The sequence below is a fragment of the Strix aluco genome, chromosome 3, assembly GCF_031877795.1.
Source record: "Strix aluco isolate bStrAlu1 chromosome 3, bStrAlu1.hap1, whole genome shotgun sequence".
NCBI lineage: Eukaryota > Metazoa > Chordata > Aves > Strigiformes > Strigidae > Strix > Strix aluco.
In genome coordinates, this window is record NC_133933.1 from 64,050,301 (window position 1) to 64,069,665 (window position 19,365).

At 42.5% G+C, this 19,365-nt stretch overlaps 1 protein-coding gene across 14 annotated transcripts in view; it reads left to right on the forward strand.

Annotated features, from left to right (window-relative positions):
- Window positions 1-19,365, forward strand: part of TULP4 (TUB like protein 4) — a 173,199-nt gene that overhangs the window by 109,730 nt on the left and 44,104 nt on the right. The window lies entirely within an intron of this gene.

The window sequence follows — 19,365 nt, forward strand, 5'->3', positions numbered from 1 at the left end:
CAAACCTCATGAAGTTCAACAAGGCCAAGTGCAAGGTTCTGCACATGGGTTGGGGCAATCCCAAGCACAAATACAGGCTGGGCGATGATGAGTGGATTGAGAGCAGCCCTGCAGAGAAGGACTTGTGGGTATTAGTGGGTGAAAAACTGACTATGAGCCAGCAATGTGCGCTCGCAGCCCAGAAAGCCAACCATATCCTGGGCTGCATCAAGAGAAGTGTTGCTAGCAGGTCAAGGGAGATGATTCTTCTCCTCTACTCTGCTCTTGTGAGGCCCCACCTGGAGTACTATGTCCAGCTCTGGGGCCCCTAATATAAGAAGGACATGGACCTGCTTGAGCAGATCCGGAGGAGGGCCACAAAAGCGATCAGGGGACTGGAGCACCTCCCTTATGAAGACAGGCTGAGAGAGTTGGGGTTTTCCAGCCTAGTGAAGAGAAGGCTCTGCAGGAGACCTTATAGCAGCCTTCCAATACTTCAAGGGGGCTTACAGGAAAGCCAGAAAGGGCCTTTTTACAAGGGCAAGTAGTGATAGGACAAGGGGTAATAGCTTTAAACTGAATGAGGGTAGATTTAGATTAGATTTAAGGATGAAATTCTTTCCTGTGAGGGTGGTGAGACACAGGAACAGGTTGCCCAGAGAAGTTGTGGCTGCCCCCTCCCTGAAAGTGTTCCACGCCAGGTTGGACAGGGCTTTAAGCAACCTGGTCTAGTGGAAGGTGTCCTTGTCCATGGCAGGGGGGTTGGAACTAGATGATCTTTAAAGGTCCCTTCCATCCCAAACCATTCTATTCTATGAATTGTACCCCTAATTTGTTGATACAGCTATCTTGAAAATGCATTGAGCAGAGGTATAGCCTGTGCTGGTAAACATCTGACTGGTCATTTCTGTATACAGCGGTCCAATCCACACTTGCAGTAAAAGCAGTTCCAGTGACAGATATGGTTATGTTTGCCTTCACTTGAGCAAATGGATCCAATTGATTGAGTGTCAGAGAGACCTCTCAGCCTTATGCAAGCAACGTAATTTAAAAGAAGGCCATTTTTCCAACCATTGAGTCCAAAACTTCCTGAGCTTTGAAAAAGCCAATTAAAAAATTCATTACTGTTTTTCTGAAGAAGTATATGATATTGGTCACTTCACCATTTATAGCAGGGCTTAAACTAGCCCATTGGTTTCATTTGCAGAATTTACAATGGTCCTTTGCCATTTGTGTTAGGCTTACTGTAACCGTCTTTCCTTCCACATACTCACTGTCATTATGGTTAATGTGTGTATAATATAGTACTGAAATAAATTATGGGGTAGAATAGTGCAAAGAGAAACTGTTGTGATCACAACTAGATTATTTTCCTTCCTTCATTTTACACTGCCACAAAAAGTTCCTGGTTCAAGACTCAAGGTACCACTGACTTTAATGGAGAGTACTATAAATCCATCCAAGATAGAGTTATTTTGGAAATTGCCAGTGAAATATAATAGCACTAATAATATGCATTTCTGCAGCAGCATCTAATAATTTTAGAGTGCTCTGCAAAGAATAATGAGTTAATTATTGCAACGCTGCTCTTTAAAACCAGGGAGTCTAACTGCCTCTTTTTGAATCTGGGGAAATGTAAATCTTGACAATAAATAATTTAGTAGAGATCAAGAGGAAAAGACAACCAGCAGAAGTAGGAGGGGAAACTAAGATCTAATAGCTCTCAGTTCTATGTTTTAAACATGAGGCTACCCCATTTGTGTGATACTCAGTTGTTGCTGCTGTATCTGGAAATATCTTCACTTGGGTGTTTAATTTGGGGTGACTGACTGCCTTTAATTTGATTTAGCCTATATGTTTGTATTTTCTAATCTGGATGCTCCAGCAGCGGTTATTCCAGGAAACAAGCATGTGTTTGGTGTCCAGATAAGCGCATTCGAACATAATGGCCAATTCCAGCTGTGTGAAAATCATTTGCTTGAGTTACAGACTCTGCTGCTGCTGAACTCATTGAAACAGAGACCAAAACCAGCCACAAGTTTGATGTTGCTCTACACAGTTTTCCTAACCATGGGGTTTGTATGTTAAGCGATGATGGATCTTTGTACTGTTCTCTTGAGTTGGTGGAAAGAAGCGATCTTCTAAAATGTATTTAGGTGTATTTGCCTCTGGAGGCACAAGGAGATACAACTCACTGAGGTACTAGGCAAGAGACTATGCTCAGTTCAAACTAAAAATAGCAAACTGGAGGGGAAGGGCATTGCATGTATTACACACAAATAAGCACGTAAGAATTGGATACCCTTACTAGCTTATCTCCTCATCTGATTTCTCTCCTGATTTGTATCTGTGTAAATGAGAACAGAATATTATTCTACTCTAGAGTAGTTTAAGCATCTTCCCTATTGCCTAATGTAATCTACTTGTCAGTACAGTGAGTGAAAGATAAATGTCAACATTTAAATTTATGTTTTCATACTATTCTTTTTGTCACCCCTCTGGCACCATGAAGATTGCTAGTGAAAGTATTCCTGGAAAGCCTTACACTCCATGGTCCCATGACCTTTAACACAATTAACTTGGAAAGTTAAATTTCCAAGGGGAATGTATTGTTTGGTATCCGTTTTCTACTGTCCTGATAAAAATTTGCCCAATATAGTCTGTCCGTTCACCGCTGCATGCATCCTCCTCTTTTCTTCAAGTCTCATTTTCCATCTTTTCTCCTATCTGTCTGTTCAACACCGGTAGGCTATCACCTCTGTCACTCCTCACCATGGCTCTGTGGCAGCTCTGCAAGAGGAGGGTGATTTCCTACCATCATCTTTCTGTTGGAGGCAAGAAATTGTTGGAGCTACAGTATTGCCAACCATCTTCTTGTTTGACAGAGCATGTATGGCCTCTGGGTTTGTGACCTTGCTGTGCATTGACGAAGTCTTGTGCATTAAGGAAAGCACCTGAGGTAGTGGCTGATGCCACCTGTGGTTGAAACTCCATAGTTAACTCTTCCTGAAGTCTTTTGAGAGCCTAGAGATGGGATGAGAGCTAGAGAGATGGCCAGGGTGGAGTACAGTCCTGCTGAAACTGAACATATAGTTGTATAGTTGTATCTTTTAAGTGATTTGGTACGTACTTTGCCCTGATGAAGTTATTGGCTGATTTTAATAATACTAGATGCAACTGTTCTGCATTTTCTTTCAGGAAGAGAGTGGTATTATTCTTCTTGCGGCTTTGTTGCTTTTCAGGATATCTTGAGCTCTCCTCATCTGTTGGGGACAAACTTACTGTGAGTCACAGGATAGTTGATACAATCTGGTTGACTGCAATGCTTAGGTCATCATATGCATATGTCATCAGATGATCTTCTCATGAAGGTCATCGGAAGATTTTTACTGTGGTTCACACCCAGGTGTTGAGTCTGGACTTTGAGCTATGGGCTTCTTCAGCTAATTCAGTACATAGGCCTTTTGATTGTGATTCTGCATGTTTATTGTAGAGGACTAGAAGTTAATTTTCTCACTTCATTGTGTGTCTGTAGTCCTGCTCATTTAGGTGTTTCCTGCTCCTGTACACTATAGCCAGAGCATGAGTCTGACCAAGGCAGAGCAAGCGCCCCATATACCAGTGGCCTCTTGAGGAAATAAGCAAATACACACGATAGGAAGACCTAACAGAACTGGGTCCTCTGTATCTCAAGCAGAGTGCCACAATTGGGTTAAACTCGGATGGATGAGATCACTCAGGAGCGTGACCTTCCTTTCACTGTTTTGAAGTGTTTTTTTGAGGGTTACAAGAGGCTGTAGTGGAGCCTACTTCCTTGGGGTCATGTGGAGTATTTTTCTGGTGAGAAGGCGCACCTAGGATCATGTAGGGATGAAAAGTATATTTGCAATGAAAAGTAAGTTTGAAATATCAGAGAATGCTGAACCTTCTGTGGTGTCATACCACACTTGTTTGCAAAGAGGGAGTGTACATACAAGTAGATTGAATGACTTCCCAAGTGAGAGAAACTTGAGTTTTGTCTAGCCAAAGGGTTTATTTATAATTATAGAAGCAATATCAATAAGTAATTGAGGATTTTTCCTAAGCCCACAAGTCATATAAAATATCTTTACAGTGCTTCATCACCCATCCTGTGTGCTTGCTCAGCTCCTAGTGACATTTTTTTATCAACTTCTGCTGCCCTTGGGCCATCCTCTCCTTCTCCTCCCAGATTTTACCTAATAGAGAGGCTTATCTCTGTTCACAATGGAGAAAATCATAATGTCAGAGAACTGGGTGAAAACTGTAGAGGGATCTGATTATCCTCTTGTTTATAGCAATATAGTGTAACTCCCTGGACTTCTTGGGGTTGTTTCTGTTGCTGTTTATGTGTGTGAGAAGGGAATGACACTCTAATAGAGCGAAGCCTCGATGAAAGTGAACGACTGTATTTTAATTCCTGGATATCCTAAGAGGTGTTATTAATCTGTATTTGTTCCCTGCATCTGAGCTAGTGTAAGTTACTAGGCTTCTCTGACAGCTGTAAGAGCCCATTTCTATTTCCCCTCTCCCTACTCTTTCCTGTTGTAAGCTTTTATTTGAGGAAATTCAGGGACTGGCCAGGATTCTCTTTGGCCAGGACATGACAGACTACGGACACATGTGAACTTTGCCAGAGCACTGCCTTCTGTTTGCTTTGAAAATGGGTGTACAAGCAGTTAGATAATTTGATTTGCATCCTGCTGGGTACAAGATTACCTATTGTTTGTGGTCCCATCGCAACGCAACATGTATTAGTACTAAGAATATGTAAATGCAGGCCCCAAGTTTCAGCCTGTTCTGTGTCTAATCATACAAAATTCTGCTCTCGGTGAAAAAGAAAAGCAGCACCATGTTAGAAGCAGATACTGTGTTCACCGCAGGGTCATACAAAACACTGGAAGAAAACAGTGAGACCAGTAGCAGATGAAACTGCTTTGTCTCAGAACGCAGTGTGTGGCAGGTCTGTATGTTTTTTAAAATCTTTTGTAGTTTGCAGTAGCTGTGCAGGAAGGCAGTGTCTATGCTGTTAGTCACTCCTGCTCCCAGTGCTCGCCATCCCTACTCCCATGGCAACCACAGACGCTTCAGCATCTTTTTCCCTGACAGGCTCAAGGCAGGGGCAGGCTTCAGCTCCTTCAGCCTGCCTGCAGCTTGTCTGCAGCACCCTTCCTGCAGCACTTCAGGGTGGAGCCCGGGACCCAGAAAGGAGCTTCACGTGAAGGAGGGGATGCGTGCTTTCTGGTGTAGTTGGGTGACATCTATGTGCTAGTACAGCACATGGTGCCTTATGTGTCCGTGATAGGGTCAGCACTGTTCTGTGCCAAGCAGCTGCTGCGAGGTAGGAGCTACGGCACAATTCTCACTGGGAGGTAGGAGCTAATTAACAAGAAGCACTGTGAAGTGTTTACCGGTGGCACCAGGTGTTTCACGAGCTTGCCTCTTGGGCTCCTTGGGTTTGGTGTGGCTTTAGTTCCGGCAGGAATTTAAACTAAGTAGTCCATTATAGTAGAGTCTGCTTTTGGACCCCACCATTTTCATCTGTGGACTATGATTTGCAGTTGCTACCACCTTTTCAGGGAAACAGTTGTTCTGAACAACTGCTAAGCTGAAAGTAGGGATAGTAGCCTTACCTAGCTTCCAGAACATGGCTTAAAAAGAAGGAATTTATAAGTGTTTGAAAATGTTGCATCTGTTTGGGCCACGATGTCATCTTCTCACCAACGTTGTCTTTGGCCTGCTGCTCTGGAACAAAGAGTTTGTGCTTCCATTCACCCTGCCATTTTGGTTTTAATCAGGTGCTATAGGTCACATCTGATTCAGGCAGTCCTTGCTATTGTGATAGTCACACTGATCAAGTTTAATTATGCTCAGACACGTAGCTGTGTGGAAAAAAAATCTTGAAGACAGCCTTCTAATGAGTTGACAGAATGATGAAAGGGAGTTACAAACAGGCAACTGGGGCAGTATAGGGAAGGCAAATATTACCTTACTTACTATGAATGAAGGGAAGAAAGGACAAAATGAAAAAAATTACAGCCTATAAAATTTGAAAGTGTAAGCAATGATTTTGGTCTTCATTAGAATACTTCTTGTCCCTATTAAGGGTCTTTACAGGTTCATGTGAAGGAGCCTTTAAAATGCCAGGGAATATCTATATTTTTGTGTCCTAACATATAAAAATGCATCTTTTCCTCCATCAGTTCTGGATGCAAAGACTATCAAATGACCTTACATATATGTTTACAATGACTAGGGCCACTCAGAATTGCACTGCAAGATGTAGTCTTTGAGGAAGAACTGAAAGACTTATTTTCATTGATGGATGAAACTCAGATTACTGGAAAAAATGGCTAGAGGCTTTTTATAGCATTGAAGAAGTGTCATTAATTAACTAGCAGTTTATTCAAGCCACAAGGACTGCCGACAATGGTTAAATTGCATATAAGGATTTTAACATTGCATGCTGCATAATTGAGCAGTACCATTAAAATGCAGAAAGAGGACAAGGGAAGGAGACTTCAGTTGTCTTTCAAGATAAATCTGCTTGTTATATAAAACAAATAGATAAACAAACCCCACCACAGCTTAACTGTCTTTAATATTTTGGACTATTTTTAGATGCATTTCAAACCTTTGTGGCAGACTTGCTATTAAAATTAATGATTTCTGCTTGCTGTGCTAAGGGTTCTGTGAATGTTTACTATCCTACTGCATCCTTTTATAGACAAAATATGTGGGGTTTTTATATATACTTAAAATGTTCAAATGTTTTTGCAGAGACTTTGTTTTCTTGTTTTATATATTTATATGTGCTGGAAGCCAGTAACACTTTGTTTTTATTCTTTGCTTGGTGACTTGATTTTTATGATGCCACATAATAGTGACAGACAGATTTTGTGTGAAAAAGTAATGTGAATTTTAAGTGCTAGTTAGCTTTTCTTTTTCCCGTCTCTTTTTATTATGTTGTTTTAAAGCTGCATTATGCAGCTATTTCTGAAATAATAGATTTCTCCCCCCCCCATACCTAGTTTTATTAGCATTGTCTTTCCTCTGCTTTTTTGTTCCAAGTAGGTTTTTGTGCATCATTCTGCTGAGAGTATGGCTTCCAAAAAGAAGGAAGGAGAAGAGTTAAATAACTTGGTGCACTGTGCCTTTTTTCAGTTTTGCTCTCCTTTTCTCATTAGCAGTGAGCAGCTACACTGCAGATTTCGGTACTCAGATGAGGACTTAATAGGCTTTGCCTTGAGTTTAGGGGAAGGTAGACACAAGGATGTTCTTGGAGCCTCTAGGGTTCATCTGCAGCTTTAGGAGCCATGCCATCTCTCTGTGGGTTTGTTCCAGACAAGATTTTTCCTGCCAGAAACCCTAGCTTATACTGGACAGTTATTGACTGGGTAATTGAAGGAGTGGAGCAACAAGGTGATGTTTCAATGTGCTTTCTTCTTCCCAGTTGCTTCATCTGTGCCTTGCCTAATCTTTCCCTTGATGCTCTTCATCCAGCCTGTAGTGGCAAGACACTGAGAGAGCTGACAAGATGGTGCCATTTGTTCTAGTCATGAGGACTGTAACATGGGGGATGTTTATGGGCTGACAGCATCATGGCTTATGTTTTCTCAATAGGTCCTGCAATGTTTCATGTCAACACTGTTTCAGATAAGTCTTGCAAAGAAATTTTTCCTTTAATGACTCTATCTGAAAGGAGTAATACAACTGTTTTAATGTTTTGCTCATCCTTGGAGACAGGGTATTTGATGTTTGTAATTGCAAAAAGCAAATGGCTGAATGGATTTCTGCATCCTCTTGGATGCACAGTGTACTGGGATGTACAGATCACCCTCAACAGTGTATCTTGTAACTCTTTACCTTGATCTGACTTGACAGTCAGATAGGTCACAATATTCTTGTTTTAGTTGACCAGAATCTGAGGTTTGTTAAGCTCTGCACACTCTACCACATCTTCCCCTCCCTCAGGAAAGGAAGCACGTCAATGGCAGTGACAAACCAGAGATGGAGGGAGAGCTGAAGACTCATTGTGCTATTCAGTTAATGTGTCTACTTAGCATTTTTATACCCAGTGCTGTTTTACATATTTGGAGCATCAGTGTTTGAGTCAGCAAAATAAAGATGAGTGCAAATAGAAGTACGACCAGTGTCTGTGTGGGAAATGTCAGGAAGAAAGAAGTTGTTTGCCTCTCGTCTCACCTTGCTGGCACTTGTCCAGAAAGATTTGCTCATACAGCCTGAAGTCTTTACTTCTTTGGGACAGGGAGTACTTATTTGAAACTGTGTTTCTGAAAAGCACGGTGTTATACTTCAGCTGTAGGGGTAAATATTAAGAACAAGGATTTGCAGTGCAAAGTAGCAGCAGGTACTTATGCTACTTTTAGGCAGTTCAGGGAAAAAATGGCACGTCCTTGGAAGCTGCTGTCTTTCTAAGGAGAAGTCATATGTAACGTACGAAAATTGCTTTAATTTAATTTGTTTGTTCAGATTTTGAGTTGGTCAAGAGAGGACATGTGGGTGGAAGTGCAATTCTTACAGAGGAAAAACTCTCCAAACTCTCAGGGTTTTACAGCTTTTTTTCAGAAACCGTCTGTGTTATTCCATTGCTAGAGCCGCTTTGCTGAGAACGCTTTGGCCCCAGGACCCCTTTGGTTCATCCAGAGCTTTGTGGTCTTTTCAGTTCAAAAGAAATGTAGCTGCCAGAGCGGTTAATTTACACTTTATTATCACTGGGACTTGATCGATAAGTTTTTTGGAAGTTAGTAAGACCAGGAACCAAATGGGGTCTTGAACTTCGGTCACATGTGTTCAAGCCTGTGAATAGTCTGAAACCTTGCTGCAGGGCAGGAGGATTAGAGTGATTGAATTTGGAGCAGGAGATTTGCGGATTTCTCCACCAGGTCTTGTCTGGGAAAGCAAGGCCAAGTTTCATAGTAAATTGGAGATGAAAGGTGATAGTTTTGGAAAGTGATATCACATGGTCTTTCCATTGATTTGACACAAAGAGATAGTATAGCAGTGGAAAGTGGGAGCAGTATTTTTTTATTCTCCTAAACCTTTCCCATCAGTGTTTCATCCTGCATGGATCCAACTTGAGCTCTCTGCTCTTTCTCAGGAGCCAGTTTCTTGTTGGTGTTCAGATGTTCAGGGATTGTTGGCAACTGCATCAGCTGAAAAGGGTTTAATCCTTCCCTTCTTTCCTTGCTTTTAGAGGAACAGTCATTCTTCTTCAGTGCCTCATTTTGGTAACAGTTTATTACTCAGCCTATCTCCATGTTGACTCAGTTATGCTTGACCTCACCCATTCTATGTATTTCCTGACCATGATGAGTTACCCCTTTCTGCCTACACCCAAGACCTAGAAGGAGAATGCAGAAGTTGAGGGGCTGTCTTCCCGTAGCATATAGCTTAACCCAGGGACTTCTTGGTTTTGCATTATGAAGTTCAAAACAACAAGGACATTGCTTCTAAACTGCTTTGTATTGCATTTTCACTGGTCGAGAGTGCAATCCTTGTTGCTAAGTAATACCATTTTCAATTAGGAAAAAAACCAAACCACAAAACCCCAGCAGAAACTCTCAGACTTCTAAAACTCTGAAGGAAATTTTAGCTTCAGCAGTCAACATATCTTTCAGGAAATAACTAAACCCTGGCTTGGGAACAATTCAGTAGACTGCCAAGTGTGTCAGTTGACTTCTTTGCCTGATTGAGTGGTCGTTGGTAAAATGAATTGCATTTTCCCACCTAACAGCACCAAATAGTTGGTTTTGTTGCTATATGTAATTTGATATATGTGAAGAATATGTGTTTTCCTAGACATGTGTGCACTTTCCTGGCAGAGTTTAGTGAGAAAACAGAAAACTATGCTGCCTGAAGAGCGTTCCAGAGTACTTCTGCTGTGGGAGCTCAGTGGTCCAGGCTCAAGAGTCCTGTCCATGTTGAAAGCTACAGAAGTTGTTCTGTAGAAGGTGTTCCAGCTACTTGCTTTTTGTTCATTTTTCATACTACTTGGAATGTGATTTGAAACCTAACACAAGTTTTAAAAAAACCCACAACTCTTTTCCACATCTAAAGTAAACTGAGGCATATTGTTAATTCAGTAAACTTTATATAGAAGGGCAACTCTTTTGACTTAAAAATCTAATTGTTATAGGATGCTTTCTTGAAAAATGTCTCAAGAATCAAGAAAGAATATAGAAATGTGTGTGCCTGGAGATAGACAAGCCAGAATTAGTTCAGTTATAATTACAGGGACATATAATAATCAGTCTTTCTGTGACTTTACAGAATGCTTTCTGTCCTGGTTTCAACCAGTGTGGAGTTAATTTTCATTGGATTATTTCATACCATGTGATGTCATGGCCAGGGATTTAGGTGGGCGGGCTCTCTCTCTCTTGGCTTTTCACTTGGGGCTTGCACACTTGGATCCCTGTCTAAGGAAGGGGACATTGACAAAGCCATTGGAAAGGAGACACAAAATCTTAGTCTCTGGAAGCAACTTCTGTCAAGTGTGAGGGAGAGGTATCCCTTCAAGGATGACTTTACATGTCGACCAAGTAAGTGGAGCACTATGGAAAGAGGCATTCAATACTTGAGGGAGCTAGCTGTGCGGGAGGTAGTTTACTGTGACCCAGATAATGCACGGCTACCCACAGATCCAGATGAAGTCCGATGCACCTGGCCCATGTGGAGGACTTTTGTATGGAGCACACCCTCATCATATGCCAATGCATTAGCACTAATGGACTGGACAGATGAAGAGGGACCAACAGTGAATGAACTGGCTTGCCGACTACAACAATATGAAGAAAGTGTCTCTTCCCCCATCATTGTGGCTGTGAACAAATTATCTCAAGATGTCCAGCAACTTAAGGAGAACATGTCCTACTCCCCACCTGCATGGACCAGAATCTCGGCTATTAGGAACAATCGTTTCTCTACTCGAGAGAACCGGTACACACCATGGGGGAAGCTGTGGCATCACCTGCGTGACTATGGAGAAGACATGAAGAAATGGGATGGAAAACCTACCTACCTCCTAGAAAAGCGGGTATGTGAGCTGGAAGGAAGAACAAGTACAGAACGTAGTCCTTTCAGGAGAAATGGTGCTCTGGTTTCCAGTAATCAAGTGCCCAAATGGAGCAGAAAGGTCGACTTTGCTCATGATCCTATGAGAAGAACTTCTGACTTGTATTCACAAGAAGTGACTGATCAAGATGAGGCTGAAATCCATGCACACCACACTAACCCATTTGTCGTTAGCGAGTATTATGATCAACATTAGAGGGGCCCTGCCTCCAGGCAGGGGGAGGACAGGGACAAACGAGTTTACTGGACTGTGTGGATTCGATGGCCTGGCACGTCTGACCCCCAGCAGTATAAGGCTCTAGTGGACACTGGTGCGCAATGCACCCTAATGCCATCAAATTTTAAAGGAGCAGAACCTGTTTTTATTTCAGGAGTGACAGGGAGGTCTCAACAGCTGACTGTATTGGAGGCCGAGGTGAGCCTAAGTGGAAAAGAGTGGGAAAAACACCCCATCATGACTGACCCAGATGCTCCATGTATTCTTGGCATAGATTATTTCAGAGGAGGGTATTTTAAGGACCCAAAAGGGTATCAGTGGGCTTTTGGTATAGCTGCCTTGGAAACAGAAGGAATTAAACAGCTGTCTGTGTTACCTGGTCTCTCAGAGGATCCTTCTGTTGTGGGATTGCTGAGGGTCAAAGAACAACGGGTGCCAACTGCCACTACAACCGTGCACCGGCGGCAATACCGCACCAATCGAGACGCTGTAATCCCTATCCATAAACTGATTCGTCAGCTAGAGAACCAAGGAGTCATCAGCAAGACGCTCCCCTTTTAACAGCCCCATATGGCCAGTGTGGAAGTCTAATGGAGGGTGGGGATTGACAATGGACTATCGTGGCCTGAATGAAGTCACGCCGCCGCTGAGTGCTGCCGTGCCAGACATGTTGGAACTGCAGTATGAACTAGAGTCGAAGGTGGCCAAGTGGTACGCCACGATTGATATTGCCAATGCATTTTTCTCCATCCCTCTGGCAGCAGAATGCAGGCCACAGTTTGCTTTTACCTGGAAGGGTGTCCAGTACACCTGGAATCGACTGCCCCAGGGGTGGAAACACAGCCCCACCATTTGCCATGGACTGATCCAGACTGCACTGGAACAAGGTGAAGCCCCAGAACATTTACAGTACATTGATGACATCATTATAATACAGCAGAAAAAGTTTTTGAGAAAGGGGAGAAAATAATCCAAATCCTTCTGAGAGCTGGTTTTGCCATAAAGCGTAGTAAAGTCAAGGGACCTGCACAAGAGATCCAGTTTTTAGGAGTAAAATGGCAAGATGGATGTCATCAGATTCCAATGTAAGTGATTAATAAAATAACAGTTATGTCCCCACCAACTAACAGAAAGGAAACGCAAGCTTTCTTGGGTGTTGTGGGTTTCTGGAGACTGCACATTCCAAATTACAGTCAGATTGTCAGCCTTCTCTATCAAAGAAAGATTGATTTTGTATGGGGCCCGGAGCAGTGACAGGCTTTTGAGCAAATTAAGCAGGAAATAGTCCATGCAGTAGCCCTCAGGCCAGTTTGAACAGGGCAAGATGTTAAAAATGTGCTCTACACTGCAGCCGGGAAGAATGGCCCTACCTGGCAGAGAGCACCAGGGGAGACTCAGGGTTGACCCCTGGGGTTTTGGAGCTGGGGATACAGAGGATCAGAAGACTGCTATACTCCAACCGAAAAGGAGATACTGGCAGCATATGAAGGGGTCCGAGCTGCCTCAGAGGTGATTGGGACTGAAGCACAGCTCCTCCTGGCTGCCCGATTGCCAGTGCTGGGCTGGATGTTCAAATGGAGTGTCCCCTCTACACACCATGCAACTCATGCCACGTGAAGTAAATTGGTTGCATTAATCGCACAACGGGCTCGAATAGGGAGCCCCAGCTGTCCGGGAATATTGGAAGTGATCACAAATTGGCCAGAAGGCAAAGATTTTGGAATGGCGCCAGAGGAAGAGGTAGCACGTGCTGAAGAGGCCCCACCATATAATAAACTACTGGATAACGAGAAGCGATATGCCCTGTTTACCGACGGGTCCTGTCGCATTGTGAGAAAACATGGAAGGTGGAAGGCAGCTGTACGGAGCCCCACATGACGGGTTACTGAAGCTGCTGAAGGAGAAGGTGAATTGAGTGAGTTCGCAGAGATGAAAGCCATCCAGCTGGCCTTGGATATCGCTGAGTGAGAAAAATGGCCAGTGCTCTACCTCTATACTGACTCACGGATGGTGGCAGCTGCGCTGTGGGGGTGTTTACAGCAGTGGAAACGGAGCAACTGGCAGCACAAAGGCAAACCTGTCTGGGCTGCTGAATTATGGCAAGATATTGCTGCTCGAGTAGAGAATCTGGTTGTGAAAGTATGCCATGTAGACGCTTACATACCCAAAAGCCGGGCCACTGAAGAACATCAGAACAACCAACAGGCGGATCAGGCTGCCAAGATAAAGGTGTCTCAAGTAGATCTGGACTGGCAACATAAGGGTGAACAATTCATGGCTCGCTGGGCCCATGACTCCTCAGGCCATCAGGGAAGAGATGCAACATATAGATGGGCTCATGACCGAGGGGTGGACTTAACCATGGATGTTACTGCACAAGTAATCCATGAATGTGAGACATGTGCTACGATCAAGCAAGCCAAACGGTTAAAACCCATTTGGTATGGAGGACGATGGTCAAAATATAAATATGGGGAGGCCTGGCAGATTGATTATATCACGCTCCCACAAACTCGGCAAGGCAAACACTATGTGCTTACAATGGTGGAAGCAGTCACCGGTTGGTTGGAAACTTATGCCGTGTCCCATGCCACTGCCTGGAAAACCATCTTAAACCTTGAGGAGAAAGTCTTATGGCAGCATGGCACGCCAGAAGGGATTGAGTCAGATAATGGGACACATTTCCGAAACAACCTCATAGACGCTTGGGCCAAAGAACATGGCATTGAGTGGATATATCACATTCCCTACCATGCACCAGCCTCTGGAAAAATTGAGTGATACAATGAGTTGCTGAAAACTACACTGAGAGCAATGGGTGGTAGAACTTTCAGACACTGGGATGTGCATTTAGCAAAAGCCACCTGGTTAGTCAATACCAGAGGATCTGCCAAGCAAGCTGGCCCTGCTCAATCAAACCTCCTACGTACCGTGGATGGGGATAAAGCCCCCATAGTGCACATTAGGAATATGTTGAGGAAAGCCGTCTGGGTTACTCCTGCATTGGGTAAAGGTAAACCCATGCGTGGGATTACTTTTGCCCAAGGACCTGGGTGCACTTGGCGGGTAATGCAGAAAGATGGAGAGATCCGATGTGTGCCTCAGAGAGATTTGATTTTAGGTGAGAATAGCCAATGAACCGGACTGTCAAATAACCCTGTTATGGCAACTGGTGCCTTGCAACATCCCCGTGCCACATCCAAAGCCTCCTGCTCCACCGACTGAGCCAAATCCGCCTCATTCCTCAGCCTTATAGACTGTCATAACAGATGGAACCCGAAGTTATGGACTAAATGAACTCAGCAAACATTGTGGAAGGATGGCCCATAGACTAAGGTAATCATAGCTGTGAGACCTGGGAAAAAAGGGGGGTGGTGATTCCTTAAGATGTATTTGGAAACCTGAGCATAACGTCAATGGTGTGGAATAAGGGGTGGAGACTGTCCTGGTTTCGACCAGGATGGAGTTAATTTTCATTGGAGTATTTCATACCATGTGATGTCATGCCCAGGGATTTAGGTGGGCGGGCTCTCTCTCAGCTTTTCACTTGGGGCTTGCACACTTGCACGCACGCCATCTGCTTGTTGGGTCTTGTTGTTGCTGGGGGGGGGGGGGGGCGGTCGCCGCGCTCGGTAAGCCACTGCTGCATTTACCCGTTTTCTTTTTGGACTCACTATTGTTACTGTTGTTCTCTTGTTATATTTAGTAAATTCTTTCTTTTTATTCAACCTACGAATTCTCTTCTTTTTGTCCCTCCCCTATTTCACCAGAGGGGGGAGGGGGAGGTGAACGGCCGGCCATGTGGTGTCTGGCTGCTGGCTGAGCTCAAACCTCCACACTTTCAAATACTAATATCTTCGCCTGGACGATTGCTTCTACCCCCACATGTCCAGAGTAGTTGTATAGCTTGAGATCCTGATTTTGAGAGTACTTACATTTTTGACTCCTGAAATGGCGTGCAAGGCTGTATCTCATTTACAGTCATTCAGCTATGTTATACTATTTTAGAGAGAAATGAAGCCAGTGCAGTTTGATTCCCTAGGTTTTAGTATTTCAATATTTATTAAATGGAATTCTCACCAAGATCTTTGGTGTATTTACTTTGTCTTCTCATTTGAGGGCTTTGTAATAGTTATCTAGACCCTGTGGACTTTGTAAGAGAGAGAAGGAACAAGCCTGAAAATAGGTAACTAAACCAGTGCTGCTTTTGAAAGCATTAAAGGTCTCGAATGACAATTTCACTGCTGCATATATATGCAGTTAGCTGGCTGATCTCGTAGTGTATCATCCATGTGTGGGGCTGGTAACTCCTCATGTCCAAGGAAACAAAAACTCTTCTCAGTTTTTTCAGACATAAAGGCAGTCAAAGAAAAGCTAATGCTTTCCCCCTGAGCTTGTGTGTGAATTGTGGTGATGTCTTTTTCTGTGTCAGTTCAAGAAATCATTTTAAGCAGCTGAATTTTTAATGGAAATAAAAAGTATTCATCAGGAGAGCAGCTGTCTCCCTCTCTCTGGTTCTCTCTCTTTCTCTCTGCATTTTGACGTAAAAAGAAGGAAAGCCAGAAATATCGTACTGAGAAAAACCAAACTTTTACTTTTTGATGTATCCTAAGAGGCGGCTGCTGCACTATCTCCTGCTTCGTGCTGGAGAAACAGGAAACAAGAAGAGCACAAGGAATGCAAAATGCTAACACCACAACTAAAGGAATGCAAAATCTTGTTAACAGCCTTTGCAAGATTGGCATTTTTTTGTTAGGCTAATGAATGAAAATATTTAGAGACAATAATTTTTCAGGTATTACCAGTGTTAGTAGGTCTACCTGAATAAATAGAAGGTTGATCCATCATTTTGTATATTAATCAGTTTATAGTTCAGTTAATTTTGGATTAGCAAAATAGATTTATATCTATTAGTATGATGGCATTATGGTGACGACTGAGAAGGCTGTTCCTATCATGAATACTAATGTTTGTCCAGATGGCTAAATCAGGACAAACAGAACTAATTCAGCTGCCTTAACTGCTCAGCATCTTCTGACAGTGCAAATGGGGTTGGCCTTATTAGCATTTTTGCAGAACATAATTTTTGAGGTACAATGCTGACATTTTCCTTTGGGGGGAGATGGAGGAGGAGGCTGAAGGAAAAAGCATAAAGACAGGTCTAAACTTTGAAAAGGGAAACAGAACATCAGTGAAACAGAACGTGGGACAAGGTGACTGCAAATGCAGAGGTACACAGGGTAAGTTGTTAGTGTCAGCATTCATACTACCTGGTACAATGGCAGCAAGGTTTCAGCAGTTGGGCATGCCAAACAGGTACCACGAAGGCAAAGAGTAGAACAAAATGTTGAAAGAGCCAGGTTTGCAGTAGTTAGGTGGAAGAGGAATCCTTCAAACTTTGGAAAGTACAATCCTGGAGGATGTTAAAAACCGAAAGTGTTTTTGTGAGACCATTTATGGTTTACTTGGTGACAAGATGCTGATGAAATTTCTGCCCTGGGCTGCTACTACACTGTTGAGAGACTCCTCACTGAGTCTGAGGAAAATAAAAGGGAGGTCCTGGAACAGCTTAGTTTGAAATGCAGCAAGTCTCTCTGTCTGGCTGGTACATTCAAAGATTATGAAGGATCTTGAATATGAACTAACAGCTGCTGGCAGAAATAATCATGTCTCTGTCCAAAGTCTTAAAAGGCAGCACTATTTTCCTGAAATACATTTAGAAAGGGGTTTAGGAGCATTCAAGAAATGTGCAAATAAGGTTTACATTTGCACCTTGCAACTGGTTAAAGCAAAAATTGAACATGTAATAACAAAACACCTGTAAACTGGTCTGAAAAGACCTAGGTAAGAAGGGGATCATGACTCACTAGTCTCTCAGGCGTCTTTGCATGTGTCATTAAAAGTGATGACCATAAAAAAATAGCCTAAATGGTGTATTTAGTTCTGAAAAAGTCAACACATTACAATGTGAATAGGCCCCCTTTAGGATTTCCTGACAGAAATACATCCATGTGTGCTTTGGCATAGTGGGGATACATCCTCTGCATGAATGATTTGGCAGGTGTAGAAACCCCAGCAAATTATAACAATGCATATTTTATTTACTGTGTTTGGATGGATTAGCAGTGCAGGGAGAAGAGCTGGCCAGGAATCAGTCCACAAAGAGAAAGACTAAGTAGTCAATTTGCATTATAAAAAAGGGGACAGTGGGTTTGCCTTTATGTCATGCTATGTTTTATATTATTTTTTATTTTGAAATAATGCCATTTAAAATATTTACTGTTGTGAGATAGCAACATTTACAGGTTACATACATTTATTTGTATTACTTAGGGCTGCTAGAAGGCTTGAATATTACATGTCCAGTAGAGCTCAGTTTGCTGGATGGGTCCAGTAAGCATCTTCTAGGACACATCTAACCCTTTGCCTTTCTAATATGATCAGTCACTTCCTGGAAAAACTTCCTGTTGTCACTCTGTCCTTCCTGCTGCCAGCTGTCCTGTGGGAGAACGAAGAGGTATAACTCGAGAAATTGCTCAGTGGCGTTACTGGCAATTTAGCCACATCTTAGGGAAGATTAGAGCACCTGAGATTTCATGACAGATTAAATTAATTTTCAGAACATTTCAGTGTATCCAGGAATTTAAATGCCATCTGTTAATGCACCTTACATAGTCCTACAAGGCAAGTTCTGTCTTTCTGTGAAAATTTTGGTTTTTAAATAACTGAATTATACTAGGATGGAGTTTACTAGATTCATTTTCAATGCTGTTTTAATTAGTGGAGTCTGTGAGTTGCTTTGCTTCCCTCAGTTGTCAGATGTAGATTCTTTGTAAAAAGTCAGAGGTGTTCTTTTAAAAATCCTGGGCCAAGAGGAATAAAGCAGATAAGATGTTCCTTTTCCAGCATCACGATACTGGAATATCTCACTTTAAAAGTGCTGTCCTGAAGTAGCCTCCAATGGCTTTATATTTCTTCCAGTAGCTATAGCTAGTCCGGCTTCTAATACTTCAACTTGAGCTTCAGTCAAAGGCTTGGTCATTGCCCTGATACAGAATGACAGGCCATGTTCTGAAAATATATTGATCAGATTTCCTGGGAGTTTTGTTTAACCAGCAACATTAGAAACCTTCAGTGTTAGTTCTAAATGTCATGAAGGGAGCATCTTATTTTATCAGTATCTTTCTGAAACAGTCAGTTTCAAACCTGAGACTGGAACTAATTCTGTCTTTTACCCCTCATATATGCATCAAGTCATTGAATACATTATTGCTGGGATTGGGTTATCCTCGGTTATTATAAAAGTCAAAGTGACTGTAGTTCTGGAAAGCTTCTTTGACAATGAGGACAGGCAAAGATGCAGGAAGGGACAGTTGCTAGGTTCCCTGCCGATGTAAGTCAGCACAGCATCATTGTCTTAAGTCTATAAATCATAACAATTTAATTTTCTTAGCTACTGCATATAATCAGATGTGGTGAGATGGCAGGATCTCCCCCTCTCCTACTAGGCTTGTATATTCAAATTAACATAAAGCTTGAGCATTCTTACTGTTGATGAGTTCAATTCACTTATATTAAATGATTAAATAGCAACAAAATGTGTTTTGTGCAAAAATAACATCAGTGTTAGTAAATTATACTTCTCTTATGAAGTAGTGGGCCTCCTAAGCTGGACCTTCAGTGCACCAGGTGTTTGGTTGCTCCATTGTAGCTCTGTTGATCTCTGCACTGCCAAACCATTTTCTACTAGTACCATATCTGGTCCAGACGCATTACGGCATCACAACAGATCTTACAGGAATAGTGACAGTTCGGCACAGCAGATCTACATGCAGCAAAGTCACTGAACAGGTTCAAGTTGTTCCCCTCAGACTGAATTTTTTAGCTTCTTGGCTGTTCTAATATTCATCCCCTCACAAGATGAATACTTCAGAGCAGAATACCCCATCTTTTGATTACCACATGTCTTTTAGGAATTGGTATTTTTAAGACTGCTAATTGAAGAGTCTTTGAAATCTTGGGCATTTAAGGGGATTGCAGTCTTGAATGATAGTTTC